This window comes from Hyla sarda, chromosome 6 (genome assembly GCF_029499605.1).
Source record: "Hyla sarda isolate aHylSar1 chromosome 6, aHylSar1.hap1, whole genome shotgun sequence".
Taxonomy (NCBI): Eukaryota; Metazoa; Chordata; class Amphibia; order Anura; family Hylidae; genus Hyla; species Hyla sarda.
In genome coordinates, this window is record NC_079194.1 from 190307772 (window position 1) to 190334196 (window position 26425).

Here is a 26425-nt window from a genome sequence, read left to right on the forward strand (position 1 = left end):
GTTTTTTCTTCAATTTTGTCACACAATGATTTTTTATATGTATTGTCGTAGATTTTTGGGTAAAATGACTGATGTCATTACAAAGTAGAATTGGTGGCACAAAAAATAATCCATCATATGGATTTTTAGGTGCAAAATTGAAAAGGTTATAATTTTTAAAAGGTAAGGAGGAACAAATGAAAGTGCAAAAACGGAAAAACCCTCCATCCCCAAGGGGTTAAATGTTGTTACCAAGTAATGTAACAAGGGAAGGTATCAGTGGCCAGGTGACTCACGGGGTGACCTATAGGACCCCTCCAAATTTCTCGCTTATATACTTCAGAGGAGCTAGTTCAGTAGAGTGAAGTTAAAGGGGTGCTGCGGTGGAAAACTGGTGCCAGAAAGTTAATCAGATTTGTAAATTACTTATTTTAAAAATCTTAATCCTTCCTGTACTTATTAGCTGCTGAATACTACAGAGGAAATTATTTTCTTTTTGGAACAGTTAGCTCTCTGCTGACATCACGAGCACAGTGCTCTCTACTGACATCTCTGTCCATTTCATGAACTGTCCAGAGTAGGAGAAAATCCCCATAGCAAACATATGCTGCTCTGGACAGTCCCTAAAATGGACAGAGATGTCAGCAGAGAGCACTGTGCTCCTGATGTCAGCAGAGAGCACAATGTTCCAAAAAGAAAATAATTTCCTCTGTAGTATTCAGCAGCTAATAAGTACTGGAAGGATTAAGATTTTTTTAATAGAAGTAATTGACAAATCTGTTTAACTTTCTGGCACCAGCTGATTTAAAAAAAAAAGAAGTTTTCCACTGGAGTACCCCTTTAAGACCTTGCTGAGGTACAGTTAACACCTGAGAGTGTCTGGTGTCCTGAGGCAGCCACACTTCTATCCCCAAGTGCCCCTTCAGGTGAATGTCAAAGCCTGGTAAGCAACCACAGGTGTGAAGTCTAGTCAGTCATAGTCCAGTCAGTCAAGTCTGCTAAAGTCAACGTGGGTCTGCATAATTCAGTCCAAGTCCACTACAAGTTCCAGTGAGGCTGAAATTCTCTGGTAGTCACTGGTCATCTCTTTGGGCCTAACAGCTATACCTATACCATCTGTCTGCCTCAGTACAGCTGCCGTTGTTCCGTAACTTTGCAGCGGAGTGATTATTTGCCCCGCACCTGGCCCAGGAACCAGCGGCCATACCTCAGTTGTTGTATAGGATAACCATGCCCTGGGGCACAAGGGGTTAATGCCATCTGCTCCTAGGATAATAACATCTGCCTTTTCGTCCAGCACCCACACCAAAACTTTTGGCATCCTACGAACAGGATACGGGTGCGCGCCTAATGCGAAAAGTACACTCTTTACCTCCTAACCAACAGGTGCAACTTCCCATGGGACAACTCCAGGGACCAGTATTAGAGGAAGTCCACACCTGGCCAGCATCGGAGAAGCTGTACCAGGTATTGTACTGTACCAGGTATTTGAGTCACATTCTCCATCAGAGGTACATCTCCGGCTGTATGAAAAGCGACAGAAGCCAGAGGAAACCTTGAGAGTATATAATGCCCTAGAGACTATCCAGAAGTTAGATCACTCCCGAGCAGGGCAACAAAGTTTTAATGGGCATATTCATTGATGGAGCCCATAATAAGTGGGACAAGGCCCAATTGAGAATGTTAGCAGTCCAAAATCCCAACATGTCTTTCCCTGCCTTTAAAAGACTAGTTATCCAAGTAATTGAGTCCAGATAGATAAAAAAAAGAATTTTTCTTGCAGCGCTGGACCAAGAGGATTGAAAAGAGACAGGGCTCTTGAAGGATATAATCAAGTGGCATTTATTAAAAGCACATCAACACGTTTCTGGCTCAGAGTGGGCCCTTCCTCAGGATAAGGTGCTGATATGTAGGTTAAAAGACACTTGCAATACATACACAAAAGGACAAGCCTTTACACAACAATTTCCTTCAATTAAGGATTAGGGTATTCACAAACAAGGTTAAGCAATTAACGTAACAACATAAAAAATTGAAATGCATAAATTTACTATATCATATGTTAAAAACACATTCATAGTTAAAAGGGTATTAATTGTGCTCTATATATCTTGTTTGTTACTAAGGGCAGTTATTGCGCTTTTATTGGTTAAAATGGGGTGTACATGTGGTTTAATAGACATATCCCTCATGTATTTAGTAAGGTTGCATAAGTGACAGATAACTTCCGGTATAGGAATGCAAAAAGAAGATGTATATAAAGTGCTTGTTGCGGCGAAAAAGATGTATATAGCACAGACTGTAGAGTGACAGTATACTAAGGATTGCACTGGCAGCGGGAATTAGCTGGGGAGCGATATATCGCAGTAGCGAAGTGAAAAAGGGGCAGAGTTTAATTAGTTACTGCAGACAAATGGACTCAGTAATTGGTTAGCGGTCAGCGCTGTGTATCTCGCTGACAGCGAGTTTCTAGTGAGGGGCGATATATCGTTGGGGCAGAGTGGAGAGAGGGCGGAGCTATGGGAGGATAAGCGCTGGGCTATTGGCGCTCATGCTATCAAAGGGATATATGCTAACGTAAGCTCGGTATCCCAAGCAGAAGTCTGAAGTCAAACATCACAAATGTACACGTTTATCAAATATAGTACCAGCTTATATACATCTCTTTCCCCAAAACCCTGCCCCCCCTCTTTACACCTTTCCACTCATTGATACTATGTCACCCCTTATATTCATCATTTTATCCATCTCAGTTATATTGTTGCACCCTTTTTTCCCCCGTCCCGTAACTATTCCCTACCCTCTCTCCAACATGCCCTATCTACTCAATTTATCGATTCAATTTACCAAGCCTCATCTATCCCACCCATATTAAGTTTTAAGTTTCACATTAACCTCTTCCCCTCTCCCAACTCTGCTGCCCGCATTAGCGCTCACATTCTGTAATAGCGCTTTTGCTTGGGATACCGAGCAACATTACATGGTGAATGAGATTCACACCATTTTCCTTCATTACATTGTCTGACTGTACTTCACTAGGGGTGCATTCCCTTTTTTTCCTTTATCTTTTACAAGTAATTGAGTCCGGGACTGAGTTAGAGGAAGTTTGTTGAGCTAGGACGCGGGGCCACGCCATGGCCCTGTGTTATAGAAAGGCATACAGGTATGCCCTTGGTCCTTAACAGGTTAAAGGGGTACTGGGGAAAAAAAAATTATATCAACTGATGCCAGAAAGTTAAACAAATTTCTAAATTACTTCTATTAAAAAATCTTTACCCTTCCAGTACTTTTTAGCAGCTGTATGCTACAGAGAAAATTCTTTTCTTTTTGGCTTTCTTTTTTTCCGTCTTGTCCACAGTGCTCTCTACTGACACCTCTGTCTGTGTCAGAAACTGTCCGGAGGAGCATATGTTGCAGTGGGGATTTTCTCCTGCTCTGGAGAGTTCCTGATACGGGCATCAGGTGTCAGCAGAGAGAACTGTGGACAAGACAAAAAAGAAATTCAAAAAGATAAAAAAAATCCCCTGGAGCATACAGCTGCTAAAAAGTACTGGAATGGTAAAGATTTTTTAATCTGTTTAACTTTCTGGCACCAGTTGATTAAAAAAAAAGATGTTTCCCATCAGAGTACCCCTTAATGTCATTCTGTGGCCTTATGTGTCTTAACCAAACAGTACTTATCATATGCAGGTGCCAGAATGCTAAAATCCTTTTTTTATTTAATCCATCAAACTTTAGCTGTGCTCTCTACTTTTCCCTTGTGTTTGGCAGGGGTTCAAATGCATACAGAAAACTAGATCAAATTCATTACTAGTTCCGAATATAAAATACCTAAATAAAATTAATTACATTACTGATTACAGTAGTACATTATATTTTTAACCCCTTAAGGAAGCAGCTCATTTTCACTTTAAAGACGCAGCCCTTTTTTGCTATTCTGACCACTGTCAATTTAAGTATTAAAGGGGTATTTCCGTGGAATTTTTTTTTTTAAATCAACTGACAGCTGTCACTCCCCCTCCCATAGGCTTGCATTGAGGGGGTGGAGCGTGATGTCATACGGGGGCGGGCCGTGACGTCTCTTTGCTCCGTCCCCATGATCACCAGTAATTCAGACCTGGAGCGAACACGCTCCGGGGGCTGATTCTAACGGGGTGCAGCGTGGAAGATCATGGGCGTCCCCAGCAGGGATAGGGGATAAAATGTCTTAGCGCCGGAGTACCCCTTTAATGCTGCACAGTAGATTTTGAGCAGTGTGAAACATGCTCCGTATACGCTACGTGTGATTAATGTTAGGGAATATTTCCACGCACAGTATCCTGAACATATTTAATAGGCAGGATTTGAAGCTGCAGATTTCAATGTAAATGAATTGACTGAACACAGCATCCAAACTGCAGCTTCAATTCATGTGTATCAAATCTACACAGGATACTGTACATGTGAATAAACTAAGGGTAGGATCACATGTGCCATATTTTTCTGCATATTTGCTGTTGCATATTTTCCTACTCATTAAAATCAATGAATAGCAAAATCAGCTACATATTTTATTACTCATTAAATTCAATGGGTAGGAAAATATGCAATGGGAAGTACACAGCAAAATATGGCATGCTTTGCCCTACCCTAAAAAGGTATTCCTAAATCAAACTACTGCTCTTTACCAGGTTTGGAATAACAAGCTGATCGAGGTAGGACTGACCGCTCAGACCTCAATTGATCATGAGAAAAGATGAAAATTGCCTTTAACCACATAGGGACCCAGGGCGTACAGGTACGCCTTCGGTCCCTGGTACTTAAGGACCCAGGGCGTACCTGTACGCCCGTGGGAATTTCGGTCCCCGCCGCGCGCCGGGCAGGGACCAGACCGGGGTGACTGCTGATATCGATCATCAGGTACCCCGCGCAAATGACAAGGGGGGTCATCAGCCCCCCCCCCATGTTGGCGATCGCCCCAAATTGCAAGTGAATTCACACTTGCGATTTGCGCCTATTCCGGGTCATACGGGTCTATGGTTACACGTGTCCCGGAATATAAGGGCGATCACGGTTGTCTAAGACACCTACTATCCCCCTGAAGGGATAGGAGTGAGGTTGCAGATGTGCCACCCCTCCTATCCCTGCTATTGGTCGTCAAAAGCGACAACCAATAGCAGATCGGGGGGCTACTTTCATTTTCCCCATTCTGCCCACCCACAATGGGCCGGGCAGAATGGGGAAATGACAGAGGACCGGGCGCCAAAGTCCACTTACCCATCGGCGACGGCTGCGGGCTGCGATCGGGACAGGGATCTGCGGAAGAAGAGGCCGGCGACGCGACTCCCTGGATCCTATGGAAGACGGTAAGTTGCCTAGCAACATCTGGAGGGCTACAGTCTGAGACCACTATACAGTGGTCTCTATACTGTAGCCCTCCAGATGTTGCACAACTACAACTCCCAGCATGTCCAGACAGCTGTTTGGGCATGCTGGGATTTGTAGTTTTGCCACAGCTGGAGGGTCACAGTTTGGAGATCACTGTGGAGTGATCCAACTGTGATCTTGCAAAACTATAACTCCTAGCATGCCCACACAGCAGTTTGGTGTGTGGGCATGCTGGGATTTGTAGTTTTGCAACATCTGGAGGGCCACAGTTTAGAGATCACTGTTCGGAGGTCTCTAACTGTAGCCCTCCAGATGTTGCAAAACTGCAAATCCCAGCATGCCCAAACAGCAAACAGCTGTCTCAGCATGCTGGGAGTTGTAGTTGAGTACCTCTAGCTGTTGCATAACTACATTTCCCAGCATGCCCTTCGGCGATCAGTACATGCTGGGAGTTGAAGTTTTGCAACAGCTGGAGGCACACTGACGGGTTTACAGTAAGTTTTCTGCTTCAGGTTTGGGCTGCGGCAAATTTTTTGCTGCAGCGCAAACTCCAAGCGGGAAACTCACCGTAAACGCCCGCAAGTGTGAATGTACCCTAAAAACAGTATACTACACTAACACATAATAAAGGGTAAAACACTACATATACACCCCCTTACACTGTCCCCCCCCCCCTCAATAAAAATGAAAAATGTATTGTACAGCAGTGTTTCCAAAACAGAGCATCCAGCTGTTGCAAAACCACAACTCCCAGCATTTCCGGACAGCCACTGACTGTCCAGGCATGCTGGGAGTTTAGCAACAGCTGAAGGCACCCTGTTTGGGAATCACTGGCATAGAATACCCCTATGCCCACCCCTATGCAATCCCTACTTTAGTCCTCAAATGTGCATGGCGCTCTCTCACTTCAGTTTAGGGCCACATATGGGGTGTTTCCATACTCGGGAGAAATTGCACTACAAATTTTGGGGGGCTTTTTTCCTTTTACCCCTTATGAAAAGGAAAAGTTGGGGGCTACACCAGCCTGTTAGTGTACAAAAAAATAATTTTTTACACTAACCTGCTTGTGTTGCCACATACTTTTTATTTTCACAAGCGGTAAAAGCAAAAAAACTAAACAAAATTTGTAACGCAATTTCTCCTGAGTACGGAAATAGCCCATTGGGATTTGCACAGGGGTGGCTGATTTTACAGCGGTTCTGACATAAATGCAAAAAAATAAATACCCACATGTTACCCCATTTTGGAAACTTCACCCCTCCTGGAACGTAACAAGGCGTATAGTGAGCCTTAACACCCCACAGGTGTTTGACAAATTTCCATTAAAGTTGGTTGGGAAATGAAAAAAAATATATATTTTTCACTAAAATGCTGGTGTTACCCTACATTTTTCATTTTCACAATGGAAAATAGGAAAAAAGGCCCCCAAAATTTGTAACCCCATTTCTTCTGAGTAAGAAAATACTCCATATGTGGATGTAAAGTGCTCTGCTGGCGAACTACAATGCTCAGAAGAGAAGGAGCACCATTGGAATTTTGAAGAGAAAATTTGTCCAGAATTGAAGGGCATGTGTGTTTGCAAAGCCCCCATAGCGCCAGAAAAATGGACCCCTCCCATATGTGACACCGTTTTGGAAACTGCACCCCTCACAGAATGTAATAAGGGATACAATGAGCATTTACACCCCACAGGTGTCTGACAGATTTTTGGAACAGTGATCCGTGAAAATTACAAATTTAATTTTTCATTTGCACAGCCCAATGTTCCAAAGATCTGTCAAATGCCAGTGGGGTGTAAATACTCACTGCACCCCTTATTAAATTCTTTGAGGGCTGTAGTTTCCAAAATGAGGTCACATGTGGGGGGGGGTCCACTGTTCTGGCACCACGAGGGGCTTTGTAAACGCACATGGCCCCCGACTTCCATTCCAAACAAATTCTCTTTCAAAATGCTCAATGGTGCTCCTCCTCTTCTGAGCATTGTAGTGCGCCAGCAGAGCACTTGATGTCCACACATGGGGTATTTCCATACTCAGAAGAAATGGAGTTAAAAATTTTGGGGCTCATTTTCTCCTATTACACCTTGTAAAAATGTAAAATTTTGGGGAAAAACAGCATTTTAGTGAAAAAATTTTTTTTTTTCATTTACACATCCGACTTTCACAAAAAGTTGTCAAACACCTGTGGGGTGTTAAGGCTCACTGTATCCCTTGTTACGTTCCTTGAGGGGTGTAGTTTCCAAAATAGTATGCCATGTTTTTTTTTTTCTTTTTTGCTGTTCTGGCATCATAGATGCTTTCTAAATGCGACATGCCCCCCAAAAACCATTTCAGCAAAATTTGCTTTCCAAAAGCCAAATGTGACTCCTTCTCTTCTGAGCATTGTAGTTCACCACAGAACATTTTACGTCCTAACATGGGGTATTTATACACTCAGAAGAAATGGGGTTACAATAATTTTTTTTTTTTTTTTTTTGGGGGGGGGGGGGGCATTTTCTCCCACTACCCTTTGTAAAAATGATAAATTTGGAGGAAAAACTGCACTTTAGTGAAAAATGTTTTTTTTTTTTTCATTTACACATCCAACTTTAACGAAAAGTCGTCAAACACCTGTGGGGTGTTAATGCTCACAGGACCCCTTGTTACGTGCCTTGAGGGGTGTAATTTCCAAAATGGTATGCCATGTGGGGGTTTTCTGCTGTTCTGGCACCATAGGGGCTTCCTAAATGTGACATGCCCCCCAAAAACCATTTCAGCAAAATTCACTCTCCAAAATCCCATTGTCGCTCCCTCACTTTTTAGCGCTGTAATGCGCCCGCTGAACACTTGACATCCACATATGAGGTATTTCCTTACTCAAGAGAAATTGGGTTACAAATTTTAGGGGGATTTTTCTTTTATTACCCCTTGTAAAAATTCAAAAACTGGTATTACAAGAACATGCAAGTTTAAAAAAATAAGGATTTTGAATTTTCTTTCACTTTGCTGCTATTCCTGTGAAACACCTAAAGGGTTAACAAACTTTCTGAATGTCTTTTGAATACTTTGAGGGGTGCCGTTTTTATGATGGGGTCATTTATGGGGTATTTTTTAATAAGAAAGCCCTTCAAATCCACTTCAAATGTGAACTGGTCCCTGAAAAATTCAGATTTAGAAAATATTGTGAAAAATTGGAAAATTGCTTCTGAACTTTGAAGCCCTCTGATGTCCTCCAAAAGTAAAAACATGTCAACTTTATGATGAAAATCTAAAGTAGACATATTGTATATGTGAATAAAAATATAATTTATTTGGAATGTATGTTTTCCTTACAAGCAGAGAGCTTCAAATTTAGAAAAATGCTAAATTTTCAATTTTTTCATCAAATTTGGGAATTTTTCACCAAGAAATGATTCAAGTATCAGCGAAAATTTTCCACTAACATAAAGTAGAATATGTCCCGAAAAAACATTCTAGGAATCAGAATGAAAGGTAAAAGCATCCCAGAGTTATTAATGCTTAAAGGGGTACTCCGGTGGTTAAGATTTTTGGCTATATTGCATCTTCTTTAAATGTTCATGTTTTTTGCAATTGACATGTATTATATGTTTGTGTAGCATGTGTCTTTTTTTCTTACCTGTTTGTGGGCCAGGAAGTTCTGTAGTTCTGTGATAGATCTCTTACTGTTGTCCACAGGTTAGGATTAGGCTGTGGACAAGATGTCATAGCTTTTTTTTTTCTCTGTTCTTTCAGAACTGTATGACAGAGATAGGCCACACCCCCTAATCTCCCCCTCCTGAAGGACACAGGTGTGCATGAGAGCAAGAAGCTCCTACACAGCTCCTCACCTCCCCTCCCCCTGCTCTCTCTTCTGAGGATGCAGGTCTGCACTGAAAGAAGACAGAGGAGAAAGAGTGTTGTGTGAAGGGGAGGATAACAAAGTGCACGGGCTGCGGATGTATAGACTGCAGGGGAAGAAATCTCGGACTGGGGATGATTTCTATGTGGGAAAGGGGGGGGGGACTCCTGAATGACACGTTCTGGGAGTTGTAGTCCCTGTGATGTGTGTGTATGCTAGTGTTTACAAACCATTGAGCCTCCAGCTGTATGCAAAAGTACAACTCCCAGCATTCCTGGACAGACTTTGGGCATCCTGGGAATTGCAGTTTTGCAACAGCTAGAGGCACACTGGCTGGGAAACACTCTCCTAGCCTAGTCAGCATACACATCATGTTACACCAGTGTTTCCAAACCAGTGTGCCTCCAGCTGTTGTAAAACTACAACTCCCAACATTCCCTGACAGTATTTGGGCTTGCCGGGAGTTGTAGTGTTGCAACAGCTGGAGGCACACTGATTGGGAAACACTGACCTAGCCTATTCAGTATATTACAAACAAAGTGCATTGTTTCCCAACCAGGGTGTCTTCAGCTGTATCAAAACTACAACTTCCAGCATGCCCAGACAGCTTTTGGCGCTCTGGTTGGGAAACACTGGTGTATGCCCTATAGAGGTGTGGTGAACTACAACCTCCAGGAGACTACAGAGGCAGCATGCTGGTGTTATACCACAGACTGAAGACTCCTGAATGACACATGCTGGGAGTTGTAGTCCCTTTTGTGTGTGTGTATGCCAGTGTATCCCAACCAGTGCTGATTATATTAGTGTGCTGTGTATAAGGGGGCCGACCCGGGAAAATAGTAGGGTGGGTAAAGGGCGGGGAAAAAAAAAGGAGCCACCCCAAACCAGCAAGGCATGTGGCATGCTGGGATTTGTAGTTTTCAGCACAGCAAGAAACAGGAAATAGAAGCAAAGATAGGAAAACAAAGTGGGGGATAAAAAGACAACAAAGGACGGAAATAGAGTAGCCTAAACAACAAGAATGGAAATGAAACAAAACAAATAGAGTAAGTAAAAAAACGGAAAAACACGTTGACCACCGGAGTACCCCTTTAAAGTGACAGTGGTCATATGTTCAAAAAATGGCCGGGTCCTTAAGGTATAAATGGGCTGGGTCCTTAAGGGGTTAAATAATGGTGCATGGCCAGTGCTCTATTCATTCTCTGTGGGTCTTCTGAATATTTCCAAGCACTGAGCTGTTTGTTCATTTTGCATTTATTTTTCTCCTCTCCCCCTGTTTATTTTTCTATTGATTTAGCCATATGGGTTGTTCTCAGGAAAACCAGTCCAATCTTTGGTGGTCCCACCTGACAACATGCAGCTAATAAAGTCTTGGTTTCACATACAACAGAACACCTTCAATACTGCATAGTACAACAGGACAAGGTTGTCAAAAAACCAGGGGTTCTATGGGTGGCAGGACAGATTCAGCAATTGTAAAAATAAAAAAATAAATGCTGCTAATCCCTCTTATGTGATAAGGTGCGTTTATATTTATTTAAAAGCATGCAAGAGTCTGCCCACAGCCTTTATCAGGTGCCTGTGAGATAGTAAGACAGTGTACACACAAGCACACGCAAACATACACTAATGTTATTAAATTGCAGCAAAATAACCCCCATTATGTTTTATACTAGAGATGAGCGAACTTCTGAAAAATTTGATTCAACCAATATGCCGAATTTTCAGGAAAAATTTGGTTCTGTCCGAATTTATTTGCGGCAAATCTGCATTAAAAATGACTATTTTTGGCCTACAGAGAGCCTCAATAGGGGTGTAGAACAGTTTGCTTTGTTAGAGAAATAATACTGTTATTCAGTATGACATGTAGATTTCAGGCATAGCTTAGAATTAGAATCACTGCGGCAAAGCATCTGAATGTGGCAGCAGGGAGACCATATTGCATCAAAATTTAAGAGAGTAAATAGATTTTTTATGTAATTTTTACTTATCTTAATTTGAATTTATTTAAATTTTTTGAGTACCCATTCTGGTGAACATCTAGCTGGCGGTTCGCCACGAGGCGAGCTAGCACCTGTTCCAGCCCGTGCCTCTTACCCCCCACCCCTCCCACTGTCTTACTCTTTTGTGGAACTGCAAATGTTTAATTTAATCAGTTATGGTTCATTGTGATCCCTCCAACCTGTTTCATTGGATTCTTGTGGTAATTCCATAGGTACCATATGACGTGGACGACCATAGGGCCTCAGTCTTGAAAAGATTACATCAATTATTTTTTTTTAAATTGAAAGTTAAGATTCTGAAAATGAATTTTAAGATTACGCTTCCGAGTTTTAATGTACCAGGATACGGTGTGTGGTTAAAAAGGACCAAATCTAACAAAAAGTCACATGGCGGCAAAATGACAGAGCCGAGAGGTGGCATCAGTATGAGGAGACCATATAGTAGCTGAATAACCGCCTGGAGTTTGTGGCAGCATGAGGAGACCATATAGTGGCTGAATGGCACAGCCTGGAGTTGGCTGAAGCATGAGGAGACCATATAGTGTCTGAATGGCACAGCCTGGAGGTGGCTGAAGCATGAGGAGACCACATAGTGGCAGAATGGCACAGCTTGGAGTCAGGGCCAGATTAAGGCTGCCTGGAGGATGAAAAACTTCATTATGTTGGACCCTCCCGACAGTCCCCCTTCCCTTCCACTGAGTGGAACAGGAGTCAGGCACCCGTTAAAATAAAATGGGCTGCATGGTCTAAAATCACTTTAGTTCAGGTCACTCATTGCAGCTGTTGCAAAGCTACAACCCCCATTATGTCTGGAGAGCTTCAGGCGTTATATGAGTTGTAGTTTTGTAACAGCTGGAGCCTCATATACAGTGTCATCCATTATTACTGCAAAACTTAGAAGTGAGGAGAGATATAATGGGACAGTCAGGAGAATACACAAACATAAAATTACTCACAGGAGACGTCTTCTCTGTTGTTTTTCCTTTTCTTCTTCATCTGGTCCAGACGCCAGGTCTTCTTCCAGATCCATCTTCCTCTGTAAAGTTTGACGCCGGGACATCATTGGTTCCTCACTTTGCCAGCCGCTACTCATCCTCTGTATAAAGACAACAATCATAATAACCCTTCAAGAGAATATGTTTACCCCTGCTCATCATCCCCCCTGCTCATCATCCCCCCTGCTCATCATTCCCCCCTGCTCATCATCCCCCCCTGCTCATCATTCCCCCCCCGCTCATCATTCCCCCCCTGCTCATCATTTCCACCCCCTGCTTATCATTCCCACCCCCTGCTCATCATTCGCACCCTCTGCTCACCATTCCACCCCCTGCTCATCATTCCCCCCCTGCTCATCATCCCCCCGCTCATCATTCCCCCTGCTCATCATTCCCACCCCCTGTTCAACATTCCACCCCCTGCCATTCATTCCACCCCCTGCTCATCATTCCCCCCCTGCTCATCATTCCCCCCCGCTCATCATTCCCCCCCGGCTCATCATTCCCCCCCTGGCTCATCATTCCCCCCCCTGCTCATCATTCCCCCCCCTGCTAATCATCCCCCTTCTCATCATTCCCCCCTGCCCATCATTCCCCCCTACTCATCATCCCCCCTGATCATCATCCCCCTTGCTCATCATCCCCCACTGCTCATCATCCCCCCTCCTGCTCATCATTCCCCCCTGCTCATCATCCCCCCCTGCTCATCATTCCCCCCTGCTCATCATTCCACCCCCTGCTCATCATTCCACCCCTGCTCATCATTCCACCCCCTGCTCATCATTCCACCCCCTGCTCATCATCCCCCCCTGCTCATCATCCCCCCCCCTGCTCATCATCCCCCCGTGCTCATCATCCCACCCCCTGCTCATCATTCCACCCCCTGCTCATCATTCCACCCCCTGCTCATCATTCCACCCCCTGCTCATCATTCCATCCCCTGCTCATCATTCCCCCCTGCTCATCATGCCACTCCCTGCTCATCATTCTCCCCCCTGCTCATCATTCTCCCCCCTGCTCATCATTCCCCCCTGCTCATCATTCCCCCCCTGCTCATGATTTCCCCCCTGCTCATCATTCCCCCCTGCTCATCAATCCCCCCTGCTCATCATCCCCCCCTGCTCATCATTCCCCCCTGCTCATCATTCTCCCCCTGCTCATCATTCCATCCCTGCTCATCATTCCACCCCCTGCTCATCATTCCACCCCCTGCTCATCATTCCACCCCCTGATCATCATTCCCCTCCCCTGCTCATCATTCCCCCTGCTCATCATTCTCCCCCCTGATCATCATTCCCCTCCCCTGCTCATCATTCCGCCCCCTGCTCATCATTCTTCCCCCTGATCATCATTCTTCCCCCTGCTCACCATTCTTCCCCCTGCTCATAATTCCCCCCTGCTCATCATTCCCCCCTGCTCATCATTCCCCCTTGCTCATCATTCCCCCCTGCTCATCATCCCCCCCTCATCATTCCCCCCTGCCCATCATTACCCCCCTGCCCATCATTCCCCCCTGCTCATCATTCTCCCCCCTGCTCATCATTCTCCCCCTGCTCATCATTCCACCCCCTGCTCATCATTCCACCCCCTGCTCATCATTCCACCCCCTGCTCATCATTCCACCCCCTGCTCATCATTCCCCCCTGCTCATCATTCCCCCTTGCTCATCATTCCCCCCTGCTCATCATCCCCCCTCATCATTCCCCCCTGCCCATCATTACCCCCCTGCCCATCATTCCCCCCTGCTCATCATTCTCCCCCTGCTCATCATTCCACCCCCTGCTCATCATTCCACCCCCTGCTCATCATTCCATCCCCTGCTCATCATTCCACCCCCTGCTCATCATTCTCCCCCCGCTCATCATTCTCCCCCTGCTCATCATTCCACCCCTTGCTCATCATTCCACCCCCTGCTCATCATTCCACCCCTGCTCATCATTCCACCCCCTGCTCATCATTCCCCCCTGCTCATCATTCCCCCTGCTCATCATTTCCCCTCTGCCCATCATTCCCCCCTACTCATCATTCTCCCCCCTGCTCATCATTCTCCCCCCCTGCTCATCATTCTCCCCCTGCTCATCATTCTCCCCCTGCTTATCATTCCACCCCTGCTCATCATTCCCCCCTGCTCATCATCCCCCTTCTCATCATCCCCCCCTGCCCATCATTCCCCCCTGCCCATCATTCCCCCCTACTCATCACCCCCCTGATCATCATCCCCCCTTGCTCATCATCCCCCCCTGCTCATCATCCCCCCTCCTGCTCATCATTTCCCCCCCCCTGCTCATCATTCCCCCCCTGCTCATCATTCCCCCCCCCTGCTCATCATTCCACCCCTGCTCATCATTCCACCCCCTGCTCATCATTCCACCCCCTGCTCATCATCCCCCCTGCTCATCATCCCCCCCTGCTCATCATTCCACCCCTGCTCATCATTCCACCCCCTGCTCATCATTCCACCCCCTGCTCATCATTTCACCCACTGCTCATCATTCCCCCCCTGCTCATCATTCCCCCCCTGCTCATCATTCCCCCCCTGGCTCATCATTCCCCCCCTGACTCATCATTCCCCCCCTGCTCATCATCCCCCTTCTCATCATTTCCCCCTGACCATCATTCCCCCCTGCCCATCATTCCCCCCTACTCATCATCCCCCCTGATCATCATCCCCCCTTGCTCATCATCCCCCCCCTGCTCATCATCCCCCCTCCTGCTCATCATTCCCCCCCTGCTCATCATTCCCCCCCTGCTCATCATTCCCCCCTGCTCATCATTCCACCCCTGCTCATCATTCCACCCCCTGCTCATCATTCCACCCCCTGCTCATCATCCCCCCCTGCTCATCATCCCCCCTGCTCATAAACCCCCCCTCATCATCCCACCCCCTGCTCATCATCCCACCCTCTGCTCATCATTCCACCCCCTGCTCAACATTCCACCCCCTGCTCATCATTCCACCCCCTGCTCATCATTCCACCCCCTGCTCATCATTCCCCCCTGCTCATCATTCTCCCCCCTGATCATCATTCCCCTCCCCTGCTCATCATTCCCCCCTGCTCATCATTCCCCCCTGCTCATCATTCCCCCCCTGCTCACCATTCCCCCCTGCTCATCATTCCCCCCTGCTCATCATTCCCCCCCTGCTCATCATTCCACCCCCTGCTCATCATTCCCCCCCTGCTCATCATTCTCCCCCTTGATCATCATTCCCCTCCCCTGCTCATCATTCCCCCATGCTCATCATTCCCCCCTGCTCATCATTCCCCCTGCTCATCATTCCCCCCCTGCTCATCATTCCACCCCTGCTCATCATTCCACCCCCTGCTCATCATTCCCCCCTGCTCATCATTCCCCCTTGCTCATCATTCCCCCCTGCTCATCATTCCCCCTGCTCATCATCCCCCCTTGCTCATCATTCCCCCCTGCTCATCATCCCCCCTCATCATTCCCCCCTGCCCATCTTTACCCCCCTGCCCATCATTCCCCCCTGCTCATCATTCTCCCCCCTGCTCATCATTCTCCCCCTGCTCATCATTCTCCCCCCTGCTCATCATTCTCCCCCTGCTCATCATTCCACCCCCTGCTCATCATTCCACCCCCTGCTCATCATTCCACCCCCTGCTCATCATTCCCCCCTGCTCATCATTCCCCCTTGCTCATCATTCCCCCCTGCTCATCATCCCCCCTCATCATTCCCCCCTGCCCATCATTACCCCCCTGCCCATCATTCCCCCCTGCTCATCATTCTCCCCCTGCTCATCATTCCACCCCCTGCTCATCATTCCACCCCCTGCTCATCATTCCACCCCCTGCTCATCATTCTCCCCCCGCTCATCAGTCTCCCCCTGCTCATCATTCCACCCCCTGCTCATCATTCCACCCCCTGCTCATCATTCCACCCCCTGCTCATCATTCCCCCCTGCTCATCATTCCCCCTGCTCATCATTACCCCTCTGCCCATCATTTCCCTCTACTCATCATTCTCCCCCCTGCTCATCATTCTCCCCCCCTGCTCATCATTCTCCCCCTGCTCATCATTCTCCCCCTGCTCATCATTCCACCCCTGCTCATCATTCCCCCCCTGATCATCATCCCCCTTCTCATCATCCCCCCCCTGCCCATCATTCCCCCCTGCCCATCATTCCCCCCTACTCATCATCCCCCTGATCATCATCCCCCCTTGCTCATCATCCCCCCTGCTCATCACCCCCCCTCCTGCTCATCATTCCCCCCCTGCTCATCATTCCCCCCCTGCTCATCATTCCCCCCCTGCTCATCATTCCACCCCTGCTCATCATTCCACCCCCTGCTCATCATTCCACCCCCTGCTCATCATCCCCCCTGCTCATCATCCCCCCCTGCTCATCATTCCACCCCTGCTCATCATTCCACCCCCTGCTCATCATTCCACCCCCTGCTCATCATTCCACCCACTGCTCATCATTCCCCCCTGCTCATCATTCCCCCCTGCTCATGATTCCCCCCCTGGCTCATCATTCCCCCCCCCTGGCTCATCATTCCCCCCCTGCTCATCATCCCCCCTTCTCATCATCCCCCCTGCTCATCACCCCCCCTCCTGCTCATCTTTCCCCCCCTGCTCATCATCCCCCCTCCTGCTCATCATTCCCCCCCTGCTCATCATTCCCCCCCTGCAAATCTCCCACCCCCTGCTCATCATCCCACCCCTGCTCATCATTCCACCCCCTGCTCATCATCCCACCCCCTGCTCATCATCCCACCCCCTGCTCATCATTCCACCCCCTGCTCAACATTCCACCCCCTGCTCATCATTCCACCCCCTGCTCATCATTCCACCCCCTGCTCATCATTCCCCCCCCTGCTCATCATTCTCCCCCCTGATCATCATTCCCCTCCCCTGCTCATCATTCCCCCCTGCTCATCATTCCCCCCTGCTCATCATTCCCCCCCTGCTCACCATTCCCCCCTGCTCATCATTCCCCCCTGCTCATCATTCCCCCCTGCTCATCATTCCACCCCCTGCTCATCATTCCCCCCTGCTCATCATTCTCCCCCCTGATCATCATTCCCCTCCCCTGCTCATCATTCCCCCATGCTCATCATTCCCCCTGCTCATCATTCCCCCCCTGCTCATCATTCCCCCTGCTCATCATTCCCCCCCTGCTCATCATTCCCCCCCTGCTCATCATTTCCCCCCTGCTCATCATTCCCCCCTGCTCATCATTCCCCCCTGCTCATCATTCCCCCCTGCTCATCATTCTCCCCCTGCTCATCATTCCACCCCTGCTCATCATTCCACCCCTGCTCATCATTCCACCCCCTGCTCATCATTCCACCCCCTGCTCATCATTCCACCCCCTGCTCATCATTCCATCCCCTGCTCATCATTCCCCCCTGCTCATCATTCCCCCCTGCTCATCATTCTCCCCCCTGATCATCATTCCCCTCCCCTGCTCATCATTCCGCCCCCTGCTCATCATTCTTCCCCCTGCTCATCATTCTTCCCCCTGCTCATCATTCCCCCCTGCTCATCATTCCGCCCCTGCTCATCATTCCCCCCTGCTCATCATCCCCCCCTCATCATTCCCCCTGCTCATCATTACCCCCCTGCCCATCAATCCCCCCTGCTCATCATTCTCCCCCCTGCTCATCATTCTCCCCCTGCTCATCATTCTCCCCCTGCTCATCATTCCCCCCCTGCTCATCATTCCCCCCTGCTCATCATTTCCCCCTGCTCATCATTCCCCCCCTGCTCGTTATCCCCCCCTGCTCGTCATTACCCCCCTGCTCGTCATTACCCCCTCTGCCTCATCATCCTCCCCCACTCATAATCCTCCCGTGCTCATTGCTACCCCTCCTCCTGCTTTTTCTATTTTTCATATTTACTTACCTGGCCGCACTCGGCAGGCTCAGGTAGCATCGGGTCTTGTGGGCTGTGATGAGATACGCCTCCTGCGGCTCCTCTGCACGACGTCACTCGTCATTTCCTGCAGCGCTGGGGTGTAATGAAGAAAACTGTGCCCTGTAGCAGTGCGGCTGCCGGAAATGAGGAGTGACGTCCCTGATACTGTGCAGAGGAGCCACAGGAGACGTCACTCGTCACTCGAGCAGCCCACAGGGATGTCCCGAATGTGACGGGGCTCCCTGCGGGCACGGGGCCCGGAGCAGGTGCTCCATGAGTGCCAATGATGATCCGGACCTGCTTGGAGTTGGCTGAAGCATGAGGAGACCATATAGGGGCTGAATGGCACAGCCTGGAGGTGGTAAAGCATGAGGAGACCATATAGTGGCTGAATGGCACAGCCTGGAGTTGACAGAAGCATGATGAGACCATGTAGGGGCTGAATGGCACAGCCTGGAGTTGTCAGAAGCATGAGGGGAACATAAAGTGGCTGAACTACAAAGCCTGGAGTTGGTGGCATCATAAGGAGACCATATAGTGGCTGAATGACACAGCCTGCAGCTTGCGGCAGCATGAGGAGATCATAGGGCCTCACAATCCCTAAGATTTAAAGATGAATTTTAACATTTAAATTAAAGATTTATGGTAGCTAGTTCTACCATGAAAATGTGTAGGTAATTTCCCTTTCCCAGCAGCATCAGTACACCATACAGTGGCTGAATGACACAGCCTGCAGCTCGAGGCAGCATGAGGAGAACAGAGAGCCTTCCAATCCCTAAGATTAAAAGCTGCATTTAAAATTTTAAATTGAAGATTTATGGTAGTTAGTGCTACCTTGAAAATTTGTAGGTAATATCCCAGGCCCAGCAGCATCAGTAAACCTTATAGTGGCTGAATGGCACAGCCTGGAGATGGCGGCAGATGAGATGACCATATAGTTGCTGAATGGCACAGCCTGGAGTTGGTGGCAGATGAGGAGACCATATAGTGCCTGAATGGAACAGCGTGGAGTTAAGGGCAGCATGAGTAGGACATATAGTGGCTGAATGGCACAGCCTGCAGTTGGCGACAGCATGAGTTGAACATATAGTGGCTGAATGGCACAGCCTGGAGTTGGTGGCATATGAGGAGATCATATAGCGGCAGAATGGCACAGCCTGGAGTTTGCAGCATATGAGGGGACCATATAGTGGTTGAATGGCACAACCTGCAGGTGGCAGCAGCAGCATCAGGAGTACTAAAAATAACCCGGTAACAGAGTGGTGTGGTGGGTGGCAATACTAGCACCCGGTGACGAAGGTGGGGGAAAATAGGTCTGATGCAGAGGAATGTTTGTAACTGGGGAGCAGTGCCTTAAATCTGATTGGCATATCTATATTTGTGAAGTGTTGGTGTGGCACCATCTTCAATCTACTCTGATGCATCAGGCATTGGTGGGTGTAAATCCTGGCTGATCTATGCCTGATTCATCTTCACAAAGGTCAGTCTCTCCACATTTGGGGTGACTATGGCCCCCGCGGCACTAAACATCCACTCTGATGGCACACTATTGGCCGGCAGGACAGCTTTTCCAGGGCAAACTCTGCTAGTTGCGGCCACAAATCAAGTTTGGCTGCCCAGAACTCCAGCAGATCTTCAAGGTGTGTTGGCATGGGCATGTCAAGGTATGACACCACCTGCTGTTTCAGGTCCTGCTCCAGGTGTACCTGCTGCTGATGAGTTGCTTCACTATGCGGGTGAAGAATGGTACTCATCAGCAACTGTAGACTCAGGCTGCTGCTGATGGAGCTGGTAGTGCTCCTGCCACCCAACCCCTACCCAGCAGCCATGGCAGGGGTTGGGTGGCAGAGGGCCACCCAGAAGGCCCCCCGAGTCAGCCCTGAGAGAGGATGGACAATGGCGCCGATAGGCATTGGCCAATTAACTATGTTGGATGTCTCTGTAGTAAGTGAGATTGTCTTCCCTCTCAGTGGGTGTAAAAAAGGCCCCCATTTTGTGGCGGTAGCAAGGGTCCAATAAGGTGGAGAGCCAGAAGTCCTCCCGCTGCCGAATAGTGACAATTCGGCAGTCACTAAGCAAGCAAGTGAGCATGCATCATGCCATTTGTGCAAGTGACTCGGATGGACTCCCTGACTTCATCTCCACTGCATACTGCCACAGTGTGTCAGGGGTCCTCGGTCTCATCTTCCTCATAACCCTTTAGCTCCTCTGGCTGCTCCTGCTCATCCTCTCCTGTCAAATGACTAGAAAAACTGCCCATTTCGTGAAACTTAGCGAAACTTAACTGCCCAACTTACATAGGGGAAGTGATGTAGGAAAGGGAGGAACTCCCCATCCCACAAAGCTTTAACCCTAACAAAGATACAAGTGGGAAGGAAATTTACTAACTGCAAATTAAAAACCTTTTTTATCATGATCAAAGCACAAAGATGTAACAATCCCCACATATGACATGATGTAACATTGAGTACAAATACAACTGTAGATATCCTAAATAAAAGGAACATCAACAATATATAGCATAAAGTATCCATACCAAAAAATATACATGTAAAAGATAATATAAGATAGAAATACGGGGAATGAACGAGAACAAGATAGCCTAACGAGAAATGGTTAATATATTAGAATGAAACCCCATAACTCAAGGAAAGAACAAGAGACATATTAATAATGTAAAATAATATCTTGTCTCTTGTTCAAACCTTTAGGCCAACGGGAATCTAAGGTCATGATCCAGAAAACCTCCCGAGACAGGAGTTTCTTTCTGTGATCACCTCCTCGTAAAGGTGATCACAGAAAGGTGATCACCTCCTCGTAAAAATGGGCATTTTTCATCTTGCTTTGTATGACCAAGGGCGTTCTGCTACACGCCTGAAACGCGTAACCCTTTGTTTACCGTTCCTGTTTCTATCCATTTAATAAACCTGGGATCCGCTATACCTCGCTGGCATCTTCTTTCTTTGTTCCTGCATTCGGTGCCGCCATACACCTGCCGTGCGTTGGTTTTGAGAGGATGGTCCGGTGCTAGCTGATCAGTCCGTATTCTGCCTGTACGATTTCTTTATGAATTACTTTTAGCAGTTTCTCCACTGTGTGACTCGAGTTCGCCGGGTTCATGACTTGAGTTCGCCAAGGCAAACCATGTGAAGAACAGTGTGACACCGCTGTGCCCTGCACACATGGCATGCTGAAGGAGCACTGAGACTTGTCTGTGCACTGGAGGCTGAGGACACGGTGGAGGATGAGGGGGCGGAGTCGCACACTGTCACATGCCAAATGGCCTGAGACCGTGGAGGAGGAAGCGACGTCTCCAGGAACCCCTGTTCCACAAACTCCCGGGAAGGTAGGCAGCCGCGAAGCAGGTGATCCACCCATGGCACGTTTGTCTCCAGAATTTCCACTTCTGCCACCATGCTGACTGCCAACCATGCTACCACTTTGCTGGCTCAGCTGCTGCCTCACGGGCAACCTGCAACCCTCTTCTCCTGATGATGATGAAGCCCCTTCTGCACCAGGCTCCCAATTGCGATCGGCTTCATCATCATCATCAACAAGCGTCTACACGTTACTGATTTAATCCTGAGGTTCTTCAACAGTGTCTGCTTCAGGACCCTGAATGCTGGCAACACCACCTCCCACGTCACTCTCCTCATCACTACTTTCCCGCCTAGCGAACAAAGCGGCGGATGTCTCCTCCACTTTTTGGCTGGGCAGTAGCTGCTGACTGTCCTCTATTAAATTGTCCTCACTGAATAGTGGAGCTGAACCCACAGCATAAGATACTTGTTAAGGGGAGGGAACAGCATAGGACAGAGGCAATGGGAGGACAGGGACTGCTCTCGGGCCATGCCAACTGAGGGTTGTGTCTGAGGAACCCACCGACTGTTGACTGGGGGTATCAGATGTCACTTGAGATGAAGTGGATGAGCGTGTTAACCAATCGGTGACGGCAGATGGGTTGCTTTTCGAGACACAACTGCTTGCTGACACCGCGAGCTCAGGCCTCTCGCTGTGACTCACCCCAAGTCTGCTGCAATCTCTGCCTGCGCCTAATAAATTTAGGCCTATGCCACTCCTCTGTGCATATTCTGGCACTTCTCTGCTTGACATACTTAGTGCGTATATGAGGGCAGTACAATATGCTTCACTATGCTTAAAACAGTATTTGTCTAGAACAGCAGCAGGTGAGTACTTTTGTCTGTCCTGTCACAGAATCTAGGCCCTTGACGGACTAACAGGTACAAATTAATACACTACTTAGATGTAGGTATGTGGTATGCACTTATGTGGGCAGAAAAATGTGCTACAGTGTGCTTAAAACAGTATTTGAGTAAAACACCAGGCAGTGATTACATTTCCCTGGTCTTTCACAGTATCTAAGCCCTTGAGAGTTCAACAGGTACAAAATAGTACACTAGTTAGATGTAGGTATGTGGTAGGCACATATGAGGGCAGAAAAATGGGCTACAGTACACTTAAAAAAGTATGCCGGTGCGTACTTTTGCCTGGACTTTCAAAGTATCTAGGCCCTTGACTGATTAACAGGTACAAAATAGTACACTACTTAGATGTAGGTATGTAGTATGCACTTAGAAGGGCAGAAAAATGCGCTACAGTACGCTTAAAAACACATATTTTTGCACACCAGCAGTACACAACAGTACTGCAGCACACAGTCGCTGTGTACTAATCCCAAAACTGCACTCTCTCACAGACTATTAGGAATGAACTGCTGGGTATGTATTTTACCCTTACAGACTAGTCTAACCAGCAGACTATTTGCTGTGGAACAAAGAGGGCAGAAAAATGTGCTAAAGTACGCTTAAAAAACGTATTGGAGTAAAACACCAGCTGGTGATTACTTTTGCCTGGACTTTCACAGTATCTAGGCCTTTGAGATTTTAACAGGTACAAAATAGTACACTACTTAGATGTAGGTATGTGGTGTGCACTTATGAGGGCAGAAAAATACGCTACAGTACGGTTAAAAAAACATATTTTTGCACAACACCAGCAGTACACAACTCTGCTGCAGCACACAAAAGCTGTGTACTAAACCCAAAATTGCACTCTGTCAAAGACTATTAGGAATGGACTGTTGGGTATTATACTGTCTACAGACTAGTATAACCAGCAGATGATTTTTTTTTGCGGAACAAAGACACCAAATTGTGTTGAAAAATTATTCCTGTCTCCTCTGCAAAGGTTTATGAAGTTGAGACAGCTTGTTGAAATGTATGAGGCTACACACAGCTATCTGCGCCTCTCTGTAATACAATGATGTAGAAAGTCACTGGGAGGTTAATGGCTTCAGAAAAATCCTTATTTTTTTTGTGAAAAAAAGCAATGCTCTCTGTCCCCCAGAACTCTCATAACATTGCAAAAAAAGTGTAAATAATAGTTAATAAATGTGATTTAAAGGGGTACTTGAGTGGAAAACTTTTTTAAATGAACTTGTGCCAGAAAGTTAAACGTATTTGTAAATTAGCCAATTGAACGAGGTAGAAAAAAGTCGCACTCACCAACCTGGAGCAATGTTCAAAGTCTGTTCTTTATTCACACCGGCAGTGGAACAATAAAAGACGGTCACACACGCGGGGAGCGAGAGCAGCCAAGAAGCGTCAATCTGTGACGCAAAACTAGTCACCTCTGGTGGTGTGCCCCCGCATCGTGAGAGCGGCTGCTCTCGCTCCCCGCGTGTGTGACCGTCTTTTATTGTTCCACTGCCGGTGTGAATAAAGAACAGACTTTGAACACTGCTCCAGGTTGGTGAGTGCGACTTTTTTCTACCTTGTTCAATTGGCTGATATTAGTTACCTCTTTCTACCGGTCTGCACCTCCACGCAGCAAGATAGTCTATCACACGGTCACAGCAGCGTTATCTATCCCGAAAAATCCTTACTGGCTGATTGGATATAGCAGTGCCGGGTGCCACACCTGTTCTTGCAAATACTTGTTGTATTTCTAAATTACTTCCATTAAAAAATCTTAATCCTTTCAGTTCTTTTTAGCAGCTGTTTGCTACAGAGGAAAGTCTTAATTTTTTAAATAAATTTTTTCTGTTATATACAGTGCTCTCTGCTGACACCTGATGTCCATATCAGGAACTGTCCAGAGCAGGAGAAAATCCCCATAGCAAACCTATGCTGCTCTGGACAGTTCCTGATATGGACAGAGGTGTCAGCATAGAGCACTGTGATCAACGCAAAAAATAAATTAAAAAAGTAAAGAATTTCCTCTGTAGTATACAGCTGCTAAAAAGTACCAAAAGGATTAAGATTTTTTAATAGAAGTAATTAATTTCATTAAAAAAAAAAGTTTTCCGCCGGAGTACCCCTTTAACCCCTTCCCTAATAAAAGTTTGAATCACCCCCCTTTCCCATAAAAAAAGGATGTAAATAAAAATAAATATAAACATATGTGGTATAGCCGCGTGCGTAAATGTCCGAACTATAAAATATATACCATAAAAATATATACCATAAAAAATGAATAAAAAGCAATTAAAAAGTATGATAAAAAAAAAAACGTACCAATAAAAACTTCAGATCACAGCTCAAAAAATGAGCCCTCATACATCTCTGTATGCGGAAAAATAGAAAAGTTATAGGGATCAGAAGAGGACATTTTAAACATATAAATTTTTGTGCATACAGTTATGATTTTTTCCAGAAGTAATACAAAATCAAACCTATATAAGTAGGGTATCATTTTAATCATATGGACTTACAGAATAAAGAAAATGTGTCATTTACCGAAAAATGCACTGCATAGAAACTGAAGCCCCCAAAAGTTGTACATTTTTTTTCAATTTTTTCGCACAATGATTTTTTTTTTTGCTTTTGTTTTGCCATAGATTTTTGGGTCAAATGATTGATGTCATTACACACCCTGAGTCCTTAAGGGGTTAAGGACTAAGGACGTACCTGTAATCCTTAAGCGGCTTTGAAGTGAGTGCAGAAGTTGCTTCAGAATAGTGAGTGTTGGCTTCTATCATTAGCCGAACACTCACTGCTAATAACAGGCAGCAGCGATTCCGCCGCTGACAGTCATTAACCCTTTAGACGCTGTGATAAATGCCGAACAAAATGTCTAAAGTAAAAGTGAAAGTTCTTTTGTTACTCAGAGGGGCTCAAGGAACCCCCGCAATCACGTAAGCTAAAATGACAGAGCAGGGTTACCTTACCTGCCTTCTGCTGCCAATTGCCAGTCTAATGTAGCCTGGCTTCAGTGAATAGGCAACCCTGACCCGAGCTGGGAGAAAAGCACAGCTGACTGAGGCAATCACATAGACTTACATTGTAAGTTTTTTTTTCACTTAGGCCCCTTTCACACTGCCATTGTGCCCTATCAGAAAACGTTATTTTTGACAAGGCACAATGGGAAACAACGAGGCACAACAGATTCTATTTACTATTATGGGGTCCATTGGGTACCATTGTTTTCTGACGGGAGTAGCGGAAGGAAGAAAAGTAGATATTATCCCCAGGTTCCCCCGACAGTCATCACACTGCCGTGTCACAACATCAATGTAAAAGAAGCCAGGGCTGGCTCTGCCTATAGGATAAATAGGAAGCTGCCTAGAGTGCCGTCTTCAAGGGGGCACCGCTCTGCCTGCTGCAATAAAGTTAGCCAGCATCCGAAGCACCCGCTCATCCAAAGCACCTACCCATCAAGCAAAACCCGGCCACGCTACCCCCACCCCACCCATACTATAATAATCTGCTTTTCTTCAGCCTGCTGGAGGAGCGCAAAGCCACCTCCGAAACAGACAGGGGCAATCATTAAGGCCAGGTCCAACCAATATCCTGACATCGTGCATGCCTCATACAGGGAGGAACCAATGGGCGGGGTCAAGGAACGGCAAAATTAGCTTTCACCTAGGGTGACAAAAATCCTTGCGCCAGGCCTGAATGAAGCCTTAGTGAGTTATTTTCCTAGCTAGTACTATCATTTATAGTCTGAACACTCAGATTCTGACCGATTTAAACTTTTGACAGGTCTCTACAACTTGTAAAAAGTTTCTTAAAGTGGCAGTGCTTCTTTAACCACATTAATGTAATTAAAATAAAAGGACTGAATAACTCTGGATTGCTCCATTTTATTTACCATATTTTTGATTTTGTATAAATTAAACAATAGGGAGATGGAAAAATGGATGGATTGATGTATAGTTAGATAAATAGAGAAAGGAATCATTAAATATATGCCAAGACTATTTTTATTTTACTCTTCATATTATTTTATAAATACAACGTACAATAACTATACATATACTGTTTTAGACTGACTGAAACATTCTAAACTCTTATTTATTTCTAAACCTTTACCAAAGCTCTTTATTGCATACTGATTTTTAC